Below are 22,052 nucleotides of genomic sequence, written 5' to 3'. Positions count from 1 at the left end.
AAACCAAAATAAACTTGACGCCATTGGCAATATCGGTGAACAACAAAAGTAAACCATCACAACACACTCTCCTTGGTTAATAAGTCAAGGAGCTGAGTCATACCAGATATGTGTCTCAATCCTGTGTGAGAATTGTAAACATAAAGTCTGTAAATTCTTGTGGGTGATATACATCAAAAACCACAATTCATGAAATTGGTGCCTGCTGATCAGTGATGCTCTGTGAATGGGCAAAGTGCTGGTCAGAGTGTTTAGAAACCTGTACAGTTGAGAATGAGATTGTTGGTTTATATGTTATAGGAAAAGGTTGACATGTATAACACAGTGTGTCCTCTAATTTCACGCACCACTGATGCACACAATTTCTAGTGACGCACCAAAATTTGGTGTTCCCCAAATGAAGAATTAGCACATCTTCTTCATCATTCATTCCTATCTCTTAATATGTGGTGACCAGTGTGCCCTCTAAGCCAACTTGACATGCCACTGATGCCCATAATTTCTAGTGATGCACCAAAATTTGGTGTTTCCCTATCTCTTACTATGTGGTGACTCACAAGAATCACAGTTTTTTCTTATTTCAACTCACAACAAAATTTGGCTATCATTAGAAGGCACACTTTAATAACAGATATGCCGGTACTATTGATAAAAAGTCTACCAGATGACCAGATGATGACAACTAAATTTGACTTCATACAAAAACAATAACTTATCAGCGTACATGTATATTATCACCATCCACTGAAGCATTCGCAAATAACAAACCATGTTTTCCCATCTCACATCCCTATCCCACCATTGTTATCAATGCAACCATCAACTCCAAGATGGAAAATGACTCCGCTCGACAACACTTATCTCAGTGGCAGAAATGTTCACTCAGAATGTTGAGGTCACAACCCTATTACTATATAATAAATTCAATTTAGCTTTGCTACATGTCTCTGTTACGACCAGAAAGCATGGCATCCATTACATACATGTGGAATTCTTAGTAGAATGCATAAATGATAATAATGGCTCCGAAGTATCCCTGCCATGGGTACGATAATTAGTTGTTTGTCTAAAGTAGCAGGCATACATACATCATGTGAGGATGACAACCAATCTGAGATTTTTAAAGGCAACTCAAATCTTAACCTCTAGGTACAAATGTTAGAAATTCAATTTTCAAAGTTAAAAGGTATAATATTTCATAATTAGAAGCAATTATTATGATTAGTGGTCTGACAAGTTATTTCCTGCCCCATTTCATATCCTGCTATATATCTTGTAGTGAAATGCATGTACACATGTCTGTTTGACATCTTGGCATAGACTGTCGACAGTCGTTCATGCCTTTTTGCTACGTTTTATCTAAAACTAAAGTTGTCGCCTCGCTCTGATCGATCCGGAGCAATACTATAACCGCATACTGATCAGCGAGTGCCGGAGGCAATTGCAGTTCCTATCAGTACACATTAGTATTCAGTGCTACGGAGCGAGGCGACAACTTTGTTTTAGATGAAACGTAGCAAAAAAGGCATGAACGACTGTCGACAGTCTAATCTTGGCATACTACATGTATGTATGTGTACACTTACATTAATTTTTGTAAACAAAGTCACTGTTTAAACATTGAGAAAGGTCAAATTGTTCAGTTCTGATGTGAATACTCATATATCTTTACTTTCCTGGCATATTTGCAAACATGTTAGTTGAGTACAGTAATTTTGAATAGCTGAAACTTTATCATTTATTAACCAGAAAGCTGTGTTACTGTGTGCTTGTTTTTAACAGCTGCAATTTTTTGTCTTTAAAATTGTGATATTTAAGTATTAGTTTTCTGAATATATAATCCCATTATACTGCTATGATGCAATGTATACATTATACCTAGTCCTGCTTGTAGATTGAGTAAGTCGGGACTAGATTCTGACATTATCTTGTTTTATGGAGAAGGAAAGGAACACTGCACTGTCAGAATCAAGTCCTGACTTACATGTATTCCATCTACAAGCAAGACTACATCATACTTCAATATACTCAGAATACAATACCTACATATAGGTTGACTAAATTCACTTTATACAGTCACCAAAATGTTTATAAATGTTATAAGTATGTCTACTAGCATTGCACTAAATGATTAATCACTACAATTTCATTAACTTCAAGTGTAGCTATTTGACTTCTCCGGCACACATTTCACTTCTACCCTGGTCAGATTTGGTTAAGTGAAATGTTTCAGGTACAGTTTTCTATTGATTTCATTGGTTTAACAGTACTACCACCTTATAGATGTACCAAACAAATAGTAGTCTATATGCAATGTTTAGCTGCCTATATGTCCTGGACAACATCACTATATGAAAAGTCATATTTGATCTTAATTTACCCCACCCCCACCCACCCTTGTGATCTCTCCTCTGGGGGGCTGTAGACACTGACAGTCAAAACTGATACTGCATCTCGTACTATCCCTGGACAGAGATGGTGGTTAGGAGGGTCACAGGTAGGGTAAAGGTTGGATTAAGGTGGGTAAATTGGACGTTTCGTGTAGTACATGTACATATACATGTACTACTAATTTTGAGGTAGTACATACAATGTACACACAACTCACAAAAATTTTCAACTTTGAGCCAAGCTGATATTTTGTCTCTGTTCATTGTACGTGTGATCAACTGATATTTCCTTGTTTATTACCTCTGAACACTTACAAATAAGCTACATATATACACTGTACATATATAACAGTCAACAGGAAAGAAAGAAGCACTTTGTTTAACTGATACTCTAAAAGTCTCAACACTGACACTCTACTGTACAGGCACCTGTTATTTTATGATGATGTTTGCTGTGGTTTTCAGTGGAACCAATAATTTAGACACTGATTTAATCCAACATATAAAGTACCCCCACCTAGGAATGTTTATTGAGGACTATTAAATTATATGTGAAATATGGATGACAGGAAGTACAGAATACTAACATTGACAGACTTATCAATTCTACTGCAGTCCCTTGACAACAAGCACTGAAACATACCAAATAGGAATTGCTGCCACAACAACCAGAGCCCTGACAACAACTGAACGTTTGACGTTTTCACTCAAACTTTTAACCTAGGTAACACAGTGATATTAATGGAGTCAAATTTGCACACATTTCCATTTGTATTATAAACTGAAGCCTTTTACAACAAGGGAAATATTCAGAGAATATTTGTCAACAGAGCCAAGAAAAATACTACATGATTATACTTGGTACACACAAGTTCTACAATTTGATGAAAATTGACATAATTTTAATATTTCTTTGGTTTCCACACAGCAAGCCTACACTAATAGACAAATCATACATGTAGATTTGTATTTATATTTCAAAAAGTATAGAATATGAAATCCCACCCATTATCTTCATATCTGCTATATTAGCCCATAGACTTGGCTATCTGACTTGACATACTGGCTTGACAGTATACTGTATAGCCCATTGATTTGGCTATCTGACTTGACATACTACTAGCTTTATAGTATATGGCAAACACCAGTTTCAAACCAGACAGCTACACATGTACGTCTATGGGGTAGTGTAATACATATTGGTTGATGTGTGATATGCTATAGGTACACATTGTATATGAAATTCAACCACAACTTCACACTACTTGGTACCATACATTACATGTAGCCACATCTTCACTTACCATGCTGTGTAGATTGCCTTGTATGTGGTACAATGTATACCATAGTCCACAGACCTGGCTATCTGACTCAGCATACTAGCCTGGCATTGTTAACTCACTGGGCTATAGTATACTAGTTATCCACTGTGAATTTGAAGCACAGGTTCATATATTGGGTAGGCATTCAATTCTACACTTTAATACTTGACTTTTTGAAAGTCAACCCTACTTATTTCTTGCTCCTTCATTCTATATCTGAGACTAAATATGATTTGATTTGGCAAAAAAATATTTGGAAAACCACAAACTAAAACGGATATACAATACGACAGCTATCATATTCACATGAATACCTTTGCTGAAGATGACACAAAAAAGTTTTAACAACTTTAATATGGGACTTTGTAGACCAAGGACTAAGCAACAACCTGCTGTACATGTACAAACCCATACATACAACCAGGTGTCCAGACAAAATGTTTCAATAAACAAAACTTAACTTTCAAACTAGCCGACTAATAAACATTTACTTCGGAAACACATTACATGCATACTTGACATCGTTCACTTACGTTCCGACAACCGTTCTTAATGAGTTCCAATGACCTGTGGGACATTTGCAAGATCTACTAGTAGGTATACATGTACATCAGATTGCAATGTGATATGCGATGAATTTCATTCATTTCAACACAGAAACTTTATACACTGCAACTTTTTCTCTAATTTGATTTAATTTCAGGGCAAAAATACATGAAAACTCTTCAATGTAACAGCTTGATTATTTGGTTTGTCTGTCTGTCTGTCTGTCTGTCTGTCTGTCCATCCATCTGTCTGTCTGTCAGTCAGTCTGTCTGCAGTGCATGCACATATGTGTACGTCTGGGTCTGGCTGTTTGATAAAGAGGTTGGACTGCATGACAGTAAGTTTTAAATTCCGTGTTCCTAGGCATGTAGATGTACAAGTAGAGTCTGAGATGAAACACAGTACATGTACAAATTTGTGACTAACTGTAACTGATACTAACAAGGTCGACTCATAATGTTGTAGGAGTGTCCTATTTATTGACCAAACAATACTTAATGTGTCCACTTGACATCCTTAGAGAGTGTAATAAACACAACTTACAACAAGTTACTTGTAACATCTACAAAATAACCACCACCCTATCTGACACATACAATGTGTATGTATGTATGTATGTATGTGCATGTATGTATGTATGTATGTATGTATGTATGTATGTATGTATGTATGTATGTATGTATGCATGCATGCATGCATGCATGCATGCATGCATGTATGTATGTATGTATGTATGTATGTATGTATGTATGTATGTATGTATGTATGTATGTATGTATGTATGTATGTATGTATGTATGTACAACCCCAACTTACAAGTTACATCTACCATATAACCACAGCCACCCTATTTGATACTTGTATGTGTATGCAACCGCAACTGAAATACAAGTTACATCTACCATAGATATAACCATGTGACTCTATCCGACACATACATACACATGGGTATATGTGTACAACCCCAGTGTACAACCAACTAGTCTAGAATTCTAACAACTGGTACAGTAAATTACGTTTGAAAAAAATCATTACTTTAACACACCTAAAAGAGTTAAAGTAATGAAGTTTTTAAAACATAATTTTAATACCGTACCAGAATTCTAGACTAATAACCTACCTGTCAAATCATTCTACCTAAAATCAACAACTGTAATACAGTTCAAGCTGCCCATCAAATGAATTTGTGTCAACCTGTACAAAAATTCAAATGTACATACCCATGATTGTATTATTTTCAATCATAAATTCTGGCCACCATATTGGATCTTTTAAATTCTTTGTGTTCACAAGACATTTACAGCAGAATTTATTTTTAAATCATTGAATTATTTCAGAACGGAAACACATTCACTATGTTCAAGGAAAGGGTGAGTTACTAGGAAGCTATTATTAGTTTTCATCCGATCCAACCGTTTACCCTTCCTATTCCGTCAACCAATACTTCCTAATTTCTTCTATACCAACACGTTTCATCAAAGAATATGTTTTATCATATTTCATATTTTGTGTTATTCTTAACTTTTAATATGAAAGACACAGTAATATATGAAAATATCAAGAGAATTCAGTGTCTTGGTAATGAATGGTCTGCCGTACTCATGAGATCAGAAGGTTGAAACTAAGAGACTAACCCAAAGGCATGTTACTACATGTATCCCAAAAAGTGATTGGTGTAGAGAGTTTCTTGGGACAGCAACACCAAGATAAGTTTCTGGGCTACTAGTACTACTAGTACATCCAAGTACTGACACTAAACATGTTGAATACAAATGTACTTGATACCACAGTGACTGTACAAATATTATCATGATATGGATGTTGGTTTGAAGTTTACGATAAAATTGATATTAAAATGGACTTACCAATGTCGAGATACTAGTATATGAGGTACACTTGTCGATGTCTCAATGGTTCACACCAGACTGACTGAAACACCTACAAATCCTTGGATGTGGTAATGTGATACTAAGAAATAACAGCTCTAGAACTCTCCCGAAGTGTTGAAACTTTTCTCTGAACTTTTCCTCTCAGGATCTCTACCAACCTACATGTACATGTATAGTAATCTGTAGATAAACACAGTAGAATGACTGATATAACTTGTTCTCTCTATAGTCAGTATCTTGTATGTATCTGTCACTTGAATCTACGTGCTAGTACAGCCGTAACATTCTTTTAAACCAATCGATACTATCTGTAACAAGTTTCCACTTTAGATCATCAGACTAAATGACTTCCACTTGGCCACTATATTGTGTCTGCGCCACTGATTATCCACCTCACACAGTTTCCTAACTTGTAACCTGATCTGTTTCTCCTGTGATAAATACTATCCCAGTGTTGACCTTACAATCCATACAAATCATAAGAAACTAACTACTTCTTCCTGGGCGTAATCTCTCTTATATCATTTCCTTCTCTTACATCAATCTTAGTTGAATTTAACAAGACCATAAGTTTAAGTTTTCTTGTTTTAAAAAGATGATAAAAGTACGTAAATTGAAATTGTTGCAATTGGGTTAAAGTTTCTGATCTTATCTATTTGGCTACAATGTATCCAAAGACTGCCGTTTCAAATTTCTTACACTGCAAACTTTATGAACCCAGCTGTGACATACAGATGATGGAAAGTAATACTTTGTTCAAAATTGAAAACATCACGGCTATTTAAAGTTCAGACCAAGTTCATTTTAGAATCAAAATTCTGGTGTGATAAACAGTTGTCTGAGTGAGTAAAAACAGTTGTCTGTCGGAGCGATTGAAAATTTGGTCCCGAACGATCCAATGTAATCCTTATGACTCCCGGACTGATAAGATAATACAAGAGTAAGAACACGGGATTGAAAATTTGACCTTTCAATTTATTCTTTTATTTGTCATATTGATGAAGTGAGGTGAAACAAGTATTACCGGAGTGATTATAGGATTATATCTTACAAGATTATTGATTCACTAATCCTATTTTCCTTGACTAAAAATCCTTACTCATTCTTTTCACGTGTATCTCTGGTTTATAGAACTATGGCACATTCACTTTTCACTTGTCTGTGTCTAGAAGTGTAAGGAAAACACAGTAATGTTGAGTTGACACACTGCCTGCAACAAATTCTAAGATTATTTTTTCATGTATCTGTATCTACCGGTGTATCTGTTTGGATATTGGCGACTGTCTCATAATTGAGCAAAAATCCTTCAGGATGATGTGCGCACTTTGTTGGTTACAGTCACGACGTGGATCACAGAGTGATGACAATGCAGATTTAAACTGTTCTGGTGATATCCTTATTACGATGTTACGTAGTCACGATGTGGATCACGGAGTGATGACAATGCAGATTTAAACTGTTCTGGTGATATCCTTATTACGATGTAGTCACGATGTGGATCACGGAGTGATGACAATGCAGATGCAGAAAACTTCATTAGATACATGTACATGTAATAGCACAAGACAAGTTTCTTGGCAACAGAGACAGTTGCTAATAAATTTATAATTTAGAAGATCCAACTGCCATTATTTACACAATAACATCTAATTACACAAACTATAACAACTCAGATACAAACATTCAGTTACCTTGGAAGGAATGATTTCCTAATTCATGTAATTATTTGAATCCAAGCACACCCACACGTCAGACATCAAGTTATCTATGAGCTGTTTTCCATGTACACCCACACACAGTAGACTTGCCTCTATCTCCTCTATCTATGAGATGTTTTCCAACTCACCCACACACACATCAGATGTACATGCGTATATATCTATGTTTTCCAAGGAAAATTATACATAAAGTAGATATCTGTGGCTTACTCATCACTGATATGAAAGGAAGTCAGTCAGTCCAGATCAAAATTAATACACATAATGTACAAATTGGTGACAGTAAACATTTAATTATATTAATGCTGTGAATTACTGATGTCAAATATTTCTACACCAAGTCATGCATAATGTTTATCTAAATTACCAATATCCTTTCAGACTCACCAATTCTTTGAAATTACTGATAAACTTTAAGCATGTTCATCAAATATCTAACCACTAAGATTTGAAAGTGTTAAAAGTGTGAGTGCCAATGCTTTCTATTGGCTACATAATCTGATTAATCATCAATCTGTTCTCCCTCACTGTCAAGTTCAAACTTAAGGTCTGGCCAACATTGAGAGTAGCCCGGAATCCGTATACCATAGCTCTATGTTTGTACGCAGAACATGGAAATCAATGTCCTGTAGCATGTGCGGTCTCAGGATAAACATGGATATGTCCATATGTGATCTATTCCATGCAATGAATTTGATTAACTTCACTCATCTACAAAATTCATAATACACAAAATAGAACATTCAATTATTTGTCAATATCTGAACTTTCTCCTCAACATATAAGAAATAACAACCATACTTATGATATATAATTAATACATGTATATTATATCAATACAAGAAACCTTTTATTTCAATGTCCATTTCCATATTTTCTATAAACTGTACTATATTTCCAGATTATTATTTTTTAAGAAATAGCTCAATGAAAAGACACATTAAATGCAGGATTTTACAGTTTGCCATTAGACACAATCGTGTTGATGTTTACACAACTTTCCAGAGTATTCTAAAATGTACATGTATATGTCCCTTCCATTGATAAATGTTGGAATCTCTCACACGTCACCATATACATTTTATGCTGGTTGTTTTGAATTTATTGAATGTATTTTAATCTTTTCCAATTTCTAAGTGTCTGTAAATGGGGTAATCCTGAAGACATCTCAAATAAATAAATAAACAAATAAATAAACAAACAAATAAATAAAATGTACTGTGTTGGTGTGGCTCATAGGGTTACCCAAAAGTTCATATCTTACATGTTAATAAGGCAATCTATGTAAATTCACTGGAAAGAAAAAACAAACAAACAAACGTTCACCTAGAAGATTCCATGGCATGTATGACAGACAATACGATTCATGAAATGACAAACAATATTTAAGAATAATTGATTCATTATATTTTGATAAGTATTGTCTTCATGCACTCTAGTCCTACAATATATCCAGACACAAAGAACTGCGAAGTGTCTTGAAATGGCCATCCTTCCAGGCTACCAATGGATAGACCTGAAGTGTGTTGAAATGGCCATCCTTCCAGGCTACCAATGGATAGACCTGAAGTGTGTTGAAATGGCCATCCTTCCAGGCTACCAATGGAAAGACCTGAAGTGTGTTGAAATGGCCATCCTTCCAGGCTACCAATGGATAGACCTGAAGTGTGTTGAAATGGCCATCCTTCCAGGCTACCAATGGAAAGAACTGAAGTGTCTTGAAATGGCCATCCTTCCAGGCTACCAATGGATAGACCTGAAGTGTCTTGAAATGGCCATCCTTCCAGGCTACCAATGGATAGACCTGAAGTGTGTTGAAATGGCCATCCTTCCAGGCTACCAATGGATAGACCTGAAGTGTGTTGAAATGGCCATCCTTCCAGGCTACCAATGGATAGACCTGAAGTGTGTTGAAATGGCCATCCTTCCAGGCTACCAATGGATAGACCTGAAGTGTGTTGAAATGGCCATCCTTCCAGGCTACCAATGGATAGACCTGAAGTGTGTTGAAATGGCCATCCTTCCAGGCTACCAATGGATAGACCTGAAGTGTGTTGAAATGGACACATCTATACCAAAGGAAAGACCTCAAGTGTCATGAAATATGGTTCCAGGCTACACAAGGAAAGACCTCAAGTGTTTTGAAATGGACATGGTTCTAGACTATGATTTGATTGGTTCTATCAGTGTGGACTAGAATGTAAACTTGCCAATCTTATCTCCATCATACACCTACTTATATTTATATCTGGACTACAGACAGATTCCCTGTATCTTAGTCAAATATGTTGTTTTTTTAAAACAGGAAATTGTATAACACAACAATCAAAGGATATTTACATGTAGATATCAATATTCCTAATGTTTCATTTACCCTCTAAGAAGTGTTTATAAAATTTAATATCAAACCCTCCAATTTTATCTAAATTCTGAGAAAGAGGCTAGTAAAATTGCAATCACAGGGAAGGTATGTCTGACCATAGAAATCAATGCATAGCCGTTATCACCTCAGCTTATAAAATCCTATATACACCACAGAGTGCTCAGGCTTGGTTAGTTATATTTATGAAAACCAACCAACCAACAAAACAAACATAAATAAATAAATAAATACTGACAAGCATCAACAAGAGAGTAATTACAAATCATTTTCAACAACAAGAATTGCTATATGTTTTCCTATATGCGAAATGGCCACAAGGGGTATGTACAATTGTGTTCATTTCACATATAGGAAAGCATATAGTAATTCTTAGTTGATAATGATTTGTAATTACTCTCTTGTTGATGCTTGTCAGTATTTATTTATTTTGTCTGTCTGTCTGTCTGTTTGTCTGTCTGTCTGTCTGTCTGTCTGTCTGTCTGTCTGTCTGTCTGTCTGTCTGTCTGTTTGTAGGTTGGTTGGTTTTCGTAAACATAACTAACAAAGCCTAAGTGTCCTGTGTATAAACTTAGTAATGTAATATGAAAATATTCCCCATAAAGCTGACTGATCACAGTGGGAGAAGTGGACAGCCGTGGAAAATCACAGGCTATTTGCAAAGGAAGACATGATAAGAAATCTAGTCTCTCTTCACTGAATGTGGTTATCCTTGAATCAAGCAGTCATTAGAACTTCTCCAGTGAAACTCTAGTAACAGATGAGATCCCTGAATCATGCAGTCATTAGAATTCTCCCGTGAAACTCTAGTAACAGATGAGATCCTCATTACACTTTGAATCTTCATGATAACGAGTTCAAATATTTGCAAACTTCAGTTATTACCATGGCGATACATCACACAAAGTGGATACTTCAGACAAATTGGCACCATCATTTTTGCAATCCGTTCAAGTGTATAGTTACATTATAAGCTGACAGTGAACCTTGTTGACTGTTTTTGTACTCATTTACGGTTGATAATATGTTGACAGTGACATATGTTGACATTTATTCTTTTCTAATTCTATGAATACTATATAATTTAGGTCTTGTAATTCCATGTTTCCAATTAATTCCAACGTTTATGGTTTTCCTTTCCACATCATAATTGAATTCAACAAAATATATCCATTTCATGCATCATGGGGGACCAATAAACATGACAAACAATATGGCAGGTAAATAAGCATAAAAATAGAATGCCAGGGTGAATGACCTGTATATTGACCTCATTTGCATAAAGCATACCTTGTCTGGTGAAAGGAAATCACGAAGTGAGTCATTCCACTATTCCCTATTGTAGAGGAAATAATATATCAATGCTGTTTTCAAGGATTTGTGTCAAATGACTCATGATAAAATGAGATGTTATCATGGTAACCAGATTTGTGTCATTTTAATAATACACTTAATATGGGTTCAACAACCTATAATTATCACATCATTATTATGATTAGAGATGTGTACATGTATATAAAGCTTACGCAATAAAATCATTAAAATATTACATTATATTTATTATCTTTTTTGATTTTGTTTTTAATTTTAGAGCAAAAACTTATAAGCTTTTCTTTGTCATCATAAATATGGATTCGACAAATTTCAGTTTTATGAAAAGATAAAGACTAAATCTAAGACTAAATCAGAACAGTTCTTGCCAATTTTTACTACAAATTAGTGACAATAACATCAAATATTGAAATTCATGGATTTTATGCATAATTACAAATGTATGTATCTGCAGTTCAAAACAAAAGGTTAGTTTTTGACAGCTTTTAAATTTTGGTAAAATAGGAGACAGGTACATTTTACACACAAGAAATACAAGTTCACAAACCTGTATGCTGAGAATCTATATGTACACACTTTAACAGTCCTGTATGATGGGTCATATCTAATTTCATTGTTGAAATCTGTTAATTTGTTTTAACCTTGTTTTAAATCCTGGCTAATATTACATGATTGTTCCATACTGTCCCGAAAGAAAACAAATTTTGAAATCAATGTTTTTCAGGCAGCTGTGTTTATTTCACTGCTATTTTGGGCCATTCTCTTTCTACAAAACAATCTACACACAAGTATATGCAATTGATTTTATTCTCATTTTTTTTGCACCAGCATATTTTACCTCTCTACAAGTGATTTTGAGGTTTTTTTGAGTGCAGTTTTTAATTTTCAACTACAATTATGTAATGATTATTGTGGAATATTAATGTAACAAGTTGTATCCGATTTCAATCACTTTTCTAACATTAAAAGTGACACAAGCTGAGTTTATGCTATTTTTTTTATTCCAGTGAAAATACTTTAAGTAAAAGTACATTCTAATGTACAGTTAATGTCAATGTATGTCTTGCATAATGTTACGATTGTCTTCTGACATTGTTAGAACAATTGACTGCATAGTAGGGATTTCATAAACATTTTTGATAGGTATGATAAATGACGTCATTGGATCATTTATGGGATGTATCTTAATACCAGATTTGAGTTCAGTTAATTACAAATGTTTCAATAAGTACAATACTTCGAGTACCTTTTAAATATACAGCAAAAACTACGCCAAACTACGTACAAACTCAGCTTACGTCTGAGATTAATAAATATATACATCTGTGCACTCCAGAACCATAATATGTTTATTATCTGGAGTATAACTGTCTGGTATTTTAATTTTCAATGTGATAAAAAACATGACTTTAATAAGAAGCAATCTGTGTAACAGTTGTTTCATATAAACTACACAGCTACTGGAAATGTCATCGTCAATGTAATCATTGCCTCATGTGATTACCTCACCCTCTCTCCAATAACTAAACAGTACGGAAATTCTTGATTTTTTTTTTATTAGCTGTTCAATAATAAAATATTTTAAATTGTTGGTCCCTGGTAATGACTTAGTCATGGATGAATGAAATAAAATATTCTCCCCTCATTAATACTTAACACAAACAATTTAAAAAAACAAAACACTATAATCTCTTTATCATACAAATGACAGAATCAAAGAAAAATGCAAATGATCATTTCTGATGATTCTCAATAGTTTTTCTTTGACAGTCATTTTTTAAAAATGTGATATCTTTGAAAATGTAATCAAAGTTGAACTCCATAAAGATAAGTTTCAGAGCTTTAGCAAATATGTTTATTTCAGTCACTCCCAAATCTATAGTATAGTGAGTCCAGGACACACAGCCTTAGATGGAATGCCTTGAACTTGTCATGAATTACTAGGTGATCACAACACCACTACTTAGCACGAGCTTCTCAAAGCCTAGATCAACCTTGAGGTTGAAAAGCTTGGCTGCTATTATATCCAAGTAAAAAGAAAACTTCATATGTTTGTTATCATTCACTCACTACTAGTACTGGGGTCAAAGACAGACCATGGGTACACAATCAAACCACAGCCAATTTTCAAGGGCAACACAATGTCCATTACTTAAATGTGACTTTATTTCCACTGACGACTGGGGGTGGACAAATGCACTTGATGAAACAATGCATCGTTTTTAACACCCGCTCCTAAAGTGGTGAAACACGCGTCGATAAACCTCGCTTCATTGTCATGATCGTAACGTTACAAAGTTATGACCAGGGAACAAATTGTCAAAACAATTTCTGTTCTCGCCTGCTTGATGGACAGTTATACCTCGCATGATCACAGAACGAAACGACGACAGATCTCGTAGTAAATTACTATTTACTCAAAAATACACAAACTGTGTCCTACCTCCATGTACTAATCGATCAAAGTTCTCGAATGATATACATGCAACACTATTCGAATTGTCACAGCATACACTATACAAATTTCGATCACGGTTGGGCAACTTTCCCGTCTACTCTGGTACAACTCAACTCTGTTCATGTGAACGTTGATCAACTCACCTATATCATTTCACCGATCAATACCATGCTGACAAAATTTACACCTACCTGTGACACGGATCTTCATGTGTGTTGTACCTATCGTCTATTCAACATCACTGAGACAAGATGACATCACCAGCTAAGTATTTCCTGCAACACCTGTGAATGACCGACGATCACAATCTTGTTATGGCGTGGGCGAGATGCGTATACTAATTTGCATCGATCGAGAGATATAGTCGACATTTCTTTGTACGACGCAGGAGGGCGACATTTGGTCGGAAAGTCAAATGTGCAAAGTATGCTTGCCTATACGACGTACGAGCAGACTGGCTCGTGGCCTAGGTCTCTCCTGATACATCCTTGGTCTGAGACTGCCTCAGTACATTTTACGATCATTAAAAAGTTCCCATCCACTGCTTTTGAGTTAGAATGTCATCAGTCACTTGTGCTATTATTTTTTTGCTAATTGATGCATGAATGTTCATGAATTTGTGGAGTATTTAGAACACCAAAGTCATGCATGATATTAGTGGCTTTAGAACAAAGCACAACTTATTTGTGTCTTCATTGCTCTAAGATTACGTGAAAAGTTATAAATATCATTGTGATATAATGATATCAATAATAATTTTTGAGGAAAATTATCATAAGTGGCTGATGGCAGTCTAAAGTTGAGTTCAAACACTCAACAAAACATGAGAAAATCACAACGTCCATATTTAGTTTGAACTAAGTTGCAACAGAAAACAATAAGTAAAATGCTAACATTTAGCAAAAAAGTAGAATATGTAAGCTTATGATGAAACTTGTTAGTAACTTTCACTTATCACACACTGACTTACACTCGACACTACCATAGAAATTACATCTAGTTTGTATTTGAATGAATGATCCATGATTTTCAGCATCAAAAGCAAAAAAAGCCAAATGTAAAAATGACAATATGCTACAAAAAATAATTGAGAATGATTATTACATGTATTTCTGTTTAGAATAACTCAATAAATTTATACTATAATTTATGAAATGATAAATTTCTTTACTGATCTCCAACCCCTTCCTCTGTGTTGACTTTATTGAATAAATTACCAAAATGAAATTTTATTCATTTTTAAGATTAGCATATAGAATGTTATCATTACTGTATACTATTTCAGACCAACGATAATGTATCTCGATAGTCGTGATAATGCTGAGTCTTGCCTGGCACATTGAGCGCTTGAAGTGTACAGCGCCACCAACGACTGTATTTAAAATCTAAATCATGCTATTTTCAAGTGCATGCCATATCCAGGACAAAGCTAACACACATTTGCAATTTCCATATGCATGATATGCAAAACTCTGCAGGCTATTGACTATCTCGAAATATAAAATAATGCACAACTTTTCATTTGATCATGTGAAGTCTAAAAATCATATTTTTGTTTCAAATACGTAATGCAGTAGTTTAAATCCGTGGCATATTCTGGTTGAAACCTGTTACTAATACTAACAAAAAATACTACATACAGAGAGACAAAAGTCCATTTTGCTATTTATTGAACTACAGAATGCACATCACGTGGTCATCTGCACGTAGCTAACGTAGGCACTTTGTATTTTAGGATGCCAACTTTTGCAGCGCAGGTATCATGAGCCGCGTGTCTTCCTAAAGACAGAAAGTAAAACATTGGAGATTGGAGGTGAGGCATATTTAGGCCCTACAAAGTACAATTTAATATCAAAGGTTCTCCTTTCCGTACGTTAGTGAGATTTTTATTTAATACAAATATAAATAAGAACTGTACAACTTTTTAAAAGTTATATAAATGTCTTTGTAAGAGCGCCTGTGTCGTGAGTTTGTTTACACCACATACTTTTAAATACGATACCTCTCGCCTACAGAATGTGGGCGAGTGCTATCGAAGTACCTCGGGCATTGCAGACAGACTACAGCCTAGCCAAAGATTAAAGAAAAACGGAAGTGACATAAAACAAGTTAAGATTTCAAACCAAAACCAAATTTCCCCTTTGGCATTCATGCTTACAAAGAGTCCTCTGCAAGTTGTTCTATTTGCAATCATGATATTATTATCATTTTTTGGGCAACCCTCCACCACGAGTCTGTTGTTCCCGTTATTCGTGAATTACCTCTGACTGGGATTATATTACAGCGACCACACCATCACATATACAGGTACATTTGCAGTATGCGATTACGATGAACTCGGCGGTGAACTTTATTCACGTATGCAAATTTAAAAAGGCGAATCACGCGTGAGTTTCACGCGTGAGTTTATGTAACAGCGGACGACGCAAGGGACACACACGTTTTGAGCTGTCAAGAATCAACTTCAATTTTACCCAGGTACGTTAATAGCTACAAATTTGCCAGTGAGGAAATCTAGACTGCAGTCATTTTTATTCGTAATTGTTACAGACCGTGATAGATGATGCAAAATGTATAACGTCACATACGAACCTCTCACACACTTCTACATAAATTCTCAGAGTCATGGACCATGTTGAATGAACATGTGAATTTGTGATGCAAATGACTTGACAGACAAAGTAACAAACGTGAGTCTACCTTCATCGTTTTATATCACCGATCATACCATGGAAGTACCGGTGATACTCATACTCATAGAATCATTTATGCGGCTATAGCCGCATTTCTATCAGTAGTCCACCATGCACAGATGATTCAGCAAAGAACAACTTTGTATCCGGATCCAGCACTTGGTTTAAAACAATGTACGCTCGAATACTGTATATAATAATTACTGCCGCATGCTATCGTATCGCACGTGTGAATATTCGTGTTGTATAAAATAATATTTAACGTTAGACAACCAGTAACGTTATATACCACCGGTAACAACCACTAGCGTAACTACTCGCTGACTGATTGTGTTTATTATTACCGATCTCCACCCATGGCACGGTCACAGGGTCAATTTGTCTGATACCATGGTCTCCCCTATTTATGGTCTGAACAAACGTGGGAACGCATTGATCCACTGAAGTTAGTAGTGGTGATCGATCGCCATATATTTATGCATTTGGTTGATTTGTTTACAATTTAAACCACCGGAGAGGGACTGAGTAAATTTTCATTACCAGTCTACATTTCTAGTTTTTCATTTTCAGTGGGTGTCCTATGAAAATGAAAAAATATATTTCATTTCTTGCCATAAAAATTAAAATGTGAACTTGTGGTCAGTATCGATTTTTTTTTTTTTTTTTTTTTTTGGGGGGGGGGGGGTGTCAGAACATCTCCACATGTCATTTTTAAAAAAGTAGAAATTCCTGGTTTTCATACAATTTTCATGTATTTTAAGCATTAAAAAAGTTTACATATAAGTTGACAGACTTAAAAAGTAGATTGAGTCAGGAACAATTACCATTGATAATGATATATGAGTCCAGTATACATTTCACTATGCATTGCCAGCGAAAGGAAATGTTTGAGATAGTTCAAGTGTAACAGTCAAGTACAATAAAAGACGTAGGGTCTGCCGCCAGAACCACTTACTATAGTCTACTTGGATGTAAAGTTTTTCACTTAAATTAATACTGGCGACTACATGTCAACAGTGTACTATGCTAGTACAAGGTTGATTGGGCTACATCTAACACTAAGATATTGACCACTAACTACATGTTATCATTTATGCAACTGTTTGCAGTTAACAGCAGTACATTCTTTTTTGGTGGTAGTCTTCTTGATACAAACATTAGAATTGACACATTGGTTTGATTTTCAGGTTTTAAAACCGTGTCTTTAAATGTCTCCTTGCCAGGATTACTGTTCGCGATTTTTCCGAAGATTAAATCAACTATTCTATTGTGTCTTTGTTGGTATAGTTTCTGGAATTTCGTACAGCCATTCAAAATGTGTGATACTGTTTCTGTGGGATGTTTGCATATTTTACATGATTTAGTGTACGACTCTGGATAGTACAGGGTCATGAGACTTTCGCACTGCAGGAGCTGTAAACGACCTCTTGCGACAAATGATCTCAAATTATCGTCAATCTTGTGATTGTTGAGGTACATACATACATACATACATACATACATACATACATACATACATACATACATTTGTATAATGTACATGCATGCATGCATGCATACACACACACATACACACATACATACATACATACATACATACATACATACATACATACATACATACACACACACATACATACATACATACATACATACATACATACATACATTTGTATAATGTACATGCATGCATGCATGCATGCATACACACACACATACACACATACATACATACATACATACATACATACATACACACACACACATACATACATACATACATACATACATACATACATACATACATACACACACACTCACATACACACATACATATATACATACGTACATACCACATATAATTTAGTATATTACGTGTGTTCTGATGAAATAAAAACTATCCTTCCAGTGAAGTATTACATTGTATATGATACATGTCTACAATTTCTTGAGAATAGAAATGTTGGAATCCTTGCCCTCTCCTTCTAAAACTAGATCTTGCCAGCTCAAATGTCAATGCAATACCATTTCTGACCCTTGGGTCAAAAGTGAGAGAAAACGCATGGAACATACTAAATTATCATGATTGATTTCTGTGTTGTACCTTATACTGAAACAGTTACAGATTCATAGAAGAGGGGGAGAAAGATTAACATAAGGAGTGTGACCATTTTTACTGTATTATTAATATTTCAAACATTTCTATTTAGAGTGTGTAATAGGGGCCACCATATAGATAGATAGATAGATAGATAGATAGATAGATAGATAGATGGATAGATAGATGGATAGATTAATTGTTCTACAGTACCAGTGTTTTACTAAGTAAGGGTTTGAAACTCTAGCTAACAGAATGGGGAAATCTGGTAAAACTGTATAGATGGTTAGTCTGTAACTTTTAACATAATTTGGGTTGGAAAAGCAAGTACATATTGTAGGGAACTTAGATAGATTTCACTTACAATCAGAACAAAACACCAAGATGGATACATTAATGTATAGATGAGTGGATAGGTAGGTAAGTAAACAGATATACATTGTCAGACAGACAGACGGACATACACTATTTTGATTGGTTGATACACATATTGATTGATTGATGGATCGATGGATTGATTGATTGATTGATTAATTAATTAGAGAGAGAGAAAAAACCCCACCTCATGTATAGTTATTACACTATATAGAGTAGAGAACTGTAAAGAACATAATACATCATGTCTGTACATGATCAGTGTATTAATTAAAAGCTTAGAACCAAACATGAAAAGTCATTCAAAGCTTTGTCTCTTTTGACAAAGTGCATTTGATAAAGATGACATTGAAAATAACTTAAAGCAAAAAGTCTTCTGTATACAGAAATAGAAACCCATAACCACAATAGAATTATATTATTAGCATAAATGTATGACTTGCCTTCCACTGTAGATATCAAAGTGCCAATTAAAGTTGGTGAAAATAAAAGTAAAACTGGGTGAAAATAATAAATTTATATTTACATACAGAAACATGAAAATGATTTTTTATTATTTTACTTTTTAAAAATAAATTGACCAATCGACCCATAGTTGCCATGAAAAAGTAATGAGAAACATAAAAACAAAAGAGGGTGACCATTACATGTAGCTAATAGGTGAAACTTTGAAGTATTAAATGACTGATGCGTCCTTGCCCCTTTACTGTACAATGTGACACCCAATAATAATGTAACATGGCCCCTTGCAGTGTTGTCTTCCACAACACAAAACATTAGCCAAAATAAATTGCAGTGGGATTGATTGTTGAAAAAAGAGAAAATCAAAACTAGATGTTGTTATTTGATAGGTTCAGTGCTGTTTAGAAACTGTGTATGCAGTTGTGGAAGTGCATTTTTCTAACAACTACATAAAAAAGTTATACACTTGTGAAACATGGTCATTGGTGGTACATTGTATATTTTTATTGCAATATGGGAAATAATATATAGGTCTCAGAACTCAGAACTCAGAACTCAGAAAGGGGTATTACATGTATTTATGCACAGATTGGCCATTAGAGAATATTACGTGTATTTATGTACAGATTGGCCATTAGAGAATATTACGTGTATTTATGTACAGATTGGCCATTAGAGAATATTTTGAAGAGCAAATATGCTGAATGAAAATTATTCTGTGGATAACCAGTACTGAGTATTTAAAGTCTTTAAAAAAATCCATATGTTTGCAGGATGAAGACATATTTTGGAAATTTATGATTTATACTACAGAAATCTAGATACTAACATAAATTTATATGTGTACTATACAGATCTAGATACTAACATAAATTAATACTATACAGAAATCTAGATACTAACATAAATTTATATGTGTACTATACAGATCTAGATACTAACATAAATTAATACTATACAGATCTGGATACTAACATAAATTAATACTATACAGATCTGGATACTAACATAAATTAATACTATACAGATCTGGATACTAACATGAATTAATACTATACAGATCTGGATACTAACATGAATTAATACTATACAGATCTGGATACTAACATGAATTAATACTATACAGATCTGGATACTAACATGAATTAATACTATACAGATCTGGAAACTAACAATTTTTTTAATTTTTGCCAAGCACATGTTTGGTAGATCTTAACGAGCTGGTCCATTTTGAAGAAATAATAGCTCTGGTTTGCGAGAATGTATTTTTTCATACATCTAGCATATGTTGTGAAATAGATGTACTGAGTGACAGTGTCACTGAGAATATTCACCAGATGTCAGCTACAGTTAGTCTAGTTAGTCCCCGCCGGATGAAGTCCGGGACGGCGACTTATGGATTGGGTTCTGTCTGTCTGTGCGTCCGTCAGTCCGTCCGTCCGTCCAGAGCCGTTTCTTGGAGATGCCTGGACTGATTTTTTTCAAACTTGGTACAGGGGCAACATACAATGGCATACATATGCACGTCAATTTGTTTTATGATACGATCCAATATGGCCACCTAGCAGCCATTTTGTTTGCAAATTTTCCCTGTCTAAAGCCATAACTCAGACATGTTTGAACAGATCTCATTCAAAGTTGGTAATAGGACAGTGTTCTATGACATACATGTGCATCTTCATTGTTGTTGTGATATGATCCAATATGGCCACCTAGCAGCCATTTTGTTTGCAAATTTTCCATGTCCAAAGCCATAACTCAGACATGCTTGAACAGATCTCATTCAAAGTTGGTATTAGGACAGTGTTCTATGACATACATGTGCATTTTCATTTTCGTCGTGATACGATCCAATATGGCTGCCTGGCAGCCATGCCATTTTGTTTGCAAATTTTCCATGTCCAAAGGCTAAGCCATAACTCAGACATGCTTGAACAGGTCCCCATACCCGACCCATCCTTTATTTTTGAATGGTTTATTCCATCACGTCATCTTGAAGAGTAGGCATGTCCCATGTCCAACAAGGAGACACAACAGAATAGTGATATCAAGAAAATGACAACATAAACTGCCAATCTTTAAAACCCAATCATAGCGGGGAGTATGTCATTCTCAATGACTTGTTCCTATATGGTATCATTATGATTTACACCTCCCCTCACAATGTGGTTTAGTTAGAAACCACATTGGCATCCAGACTACAAAATGTAACTGCAGTCATCCAATGATGAACTTCTTTGCATACAGATGTCCTATACTGTTTATATTCTCACAAACCAGAGCCTATTTTTCTGCTAACACATTGCATATTGTGCAAAGCTATAAAAGATGCTGTGGTTTGCAATGATGACTGTTTATAGTTTTGATACTAAATAATAAAATAATCAGT

General features: G+C 34.8%; 2 protein-coding genes across 6 annotated transcripts in view; one reads left to right on the top strand and one right to left on the bottom strand.

Annotated features, from left to right (window-relative positions):
- Positions 1-14,357, bottom strand: part of LOC144436103 (adhesion G protein-coupled receptor L2-like) — a 55,227-nt gene extending 40,870 nt beyond the window's left edge. For all 4 annotated transcript variants that reach the window (XM_078124789.1, XM_078124791.1, XM_078124792.1 and 1 more), the window contains exons 1-2: positions 14,227-14,357; positions 6,124-6,327 (exon numbers count right to left, since the gene is read on the bottom strand). The gene's annotated coding sequence lies outside the window, so the exon portion shown is untranslated. The remainder of the gene's footprint in view (positions 1-6,123; positions 6,328-14,226) is intronic.
- LOC144436105 (peroxiredoxin-like) overlaps positions 1-22,052 on the top strand; it is a 39,859-nt gene that overhangs the window by 247 nt on the left and 17,560 nt on the right. The window contains exon 1 of one of the 2 annotated variants that reach the window (XM_078124794.1): positions 16,440-16,513. The exons of the other annotated variant lie outside the window; for it this stretch is intronic. The gene's annotated coding sequence lies outside the window, so the exon portion shown is untranslated. Of the gene's footprint in view, positions 1-16,439; positions 16,514-22,052 lie in introns of those variants that run through there. 2 annotated transcript variants of the gene reach the window in all.

The sequence above is a fragment of the Glandiceps talaboti genome, chromosome 6 (assembly GCF_964340395.1).
Source record: "Glandiceps talaboti chromosome 6, keGlaTala1.1, whole genome shotgun sequence".
In the NCBI taxonomy this organism is placed as follows: Eukaryota; Metazoa; Hemichordata; class Enteropneusta; family Spengelidae; genus Glandiceps; species Glandiceps talaboti.
Note: the sequence above shows the minus strand (reverse complement) of the source record. Positions and strands in the feature narration are given on the sequence as shown.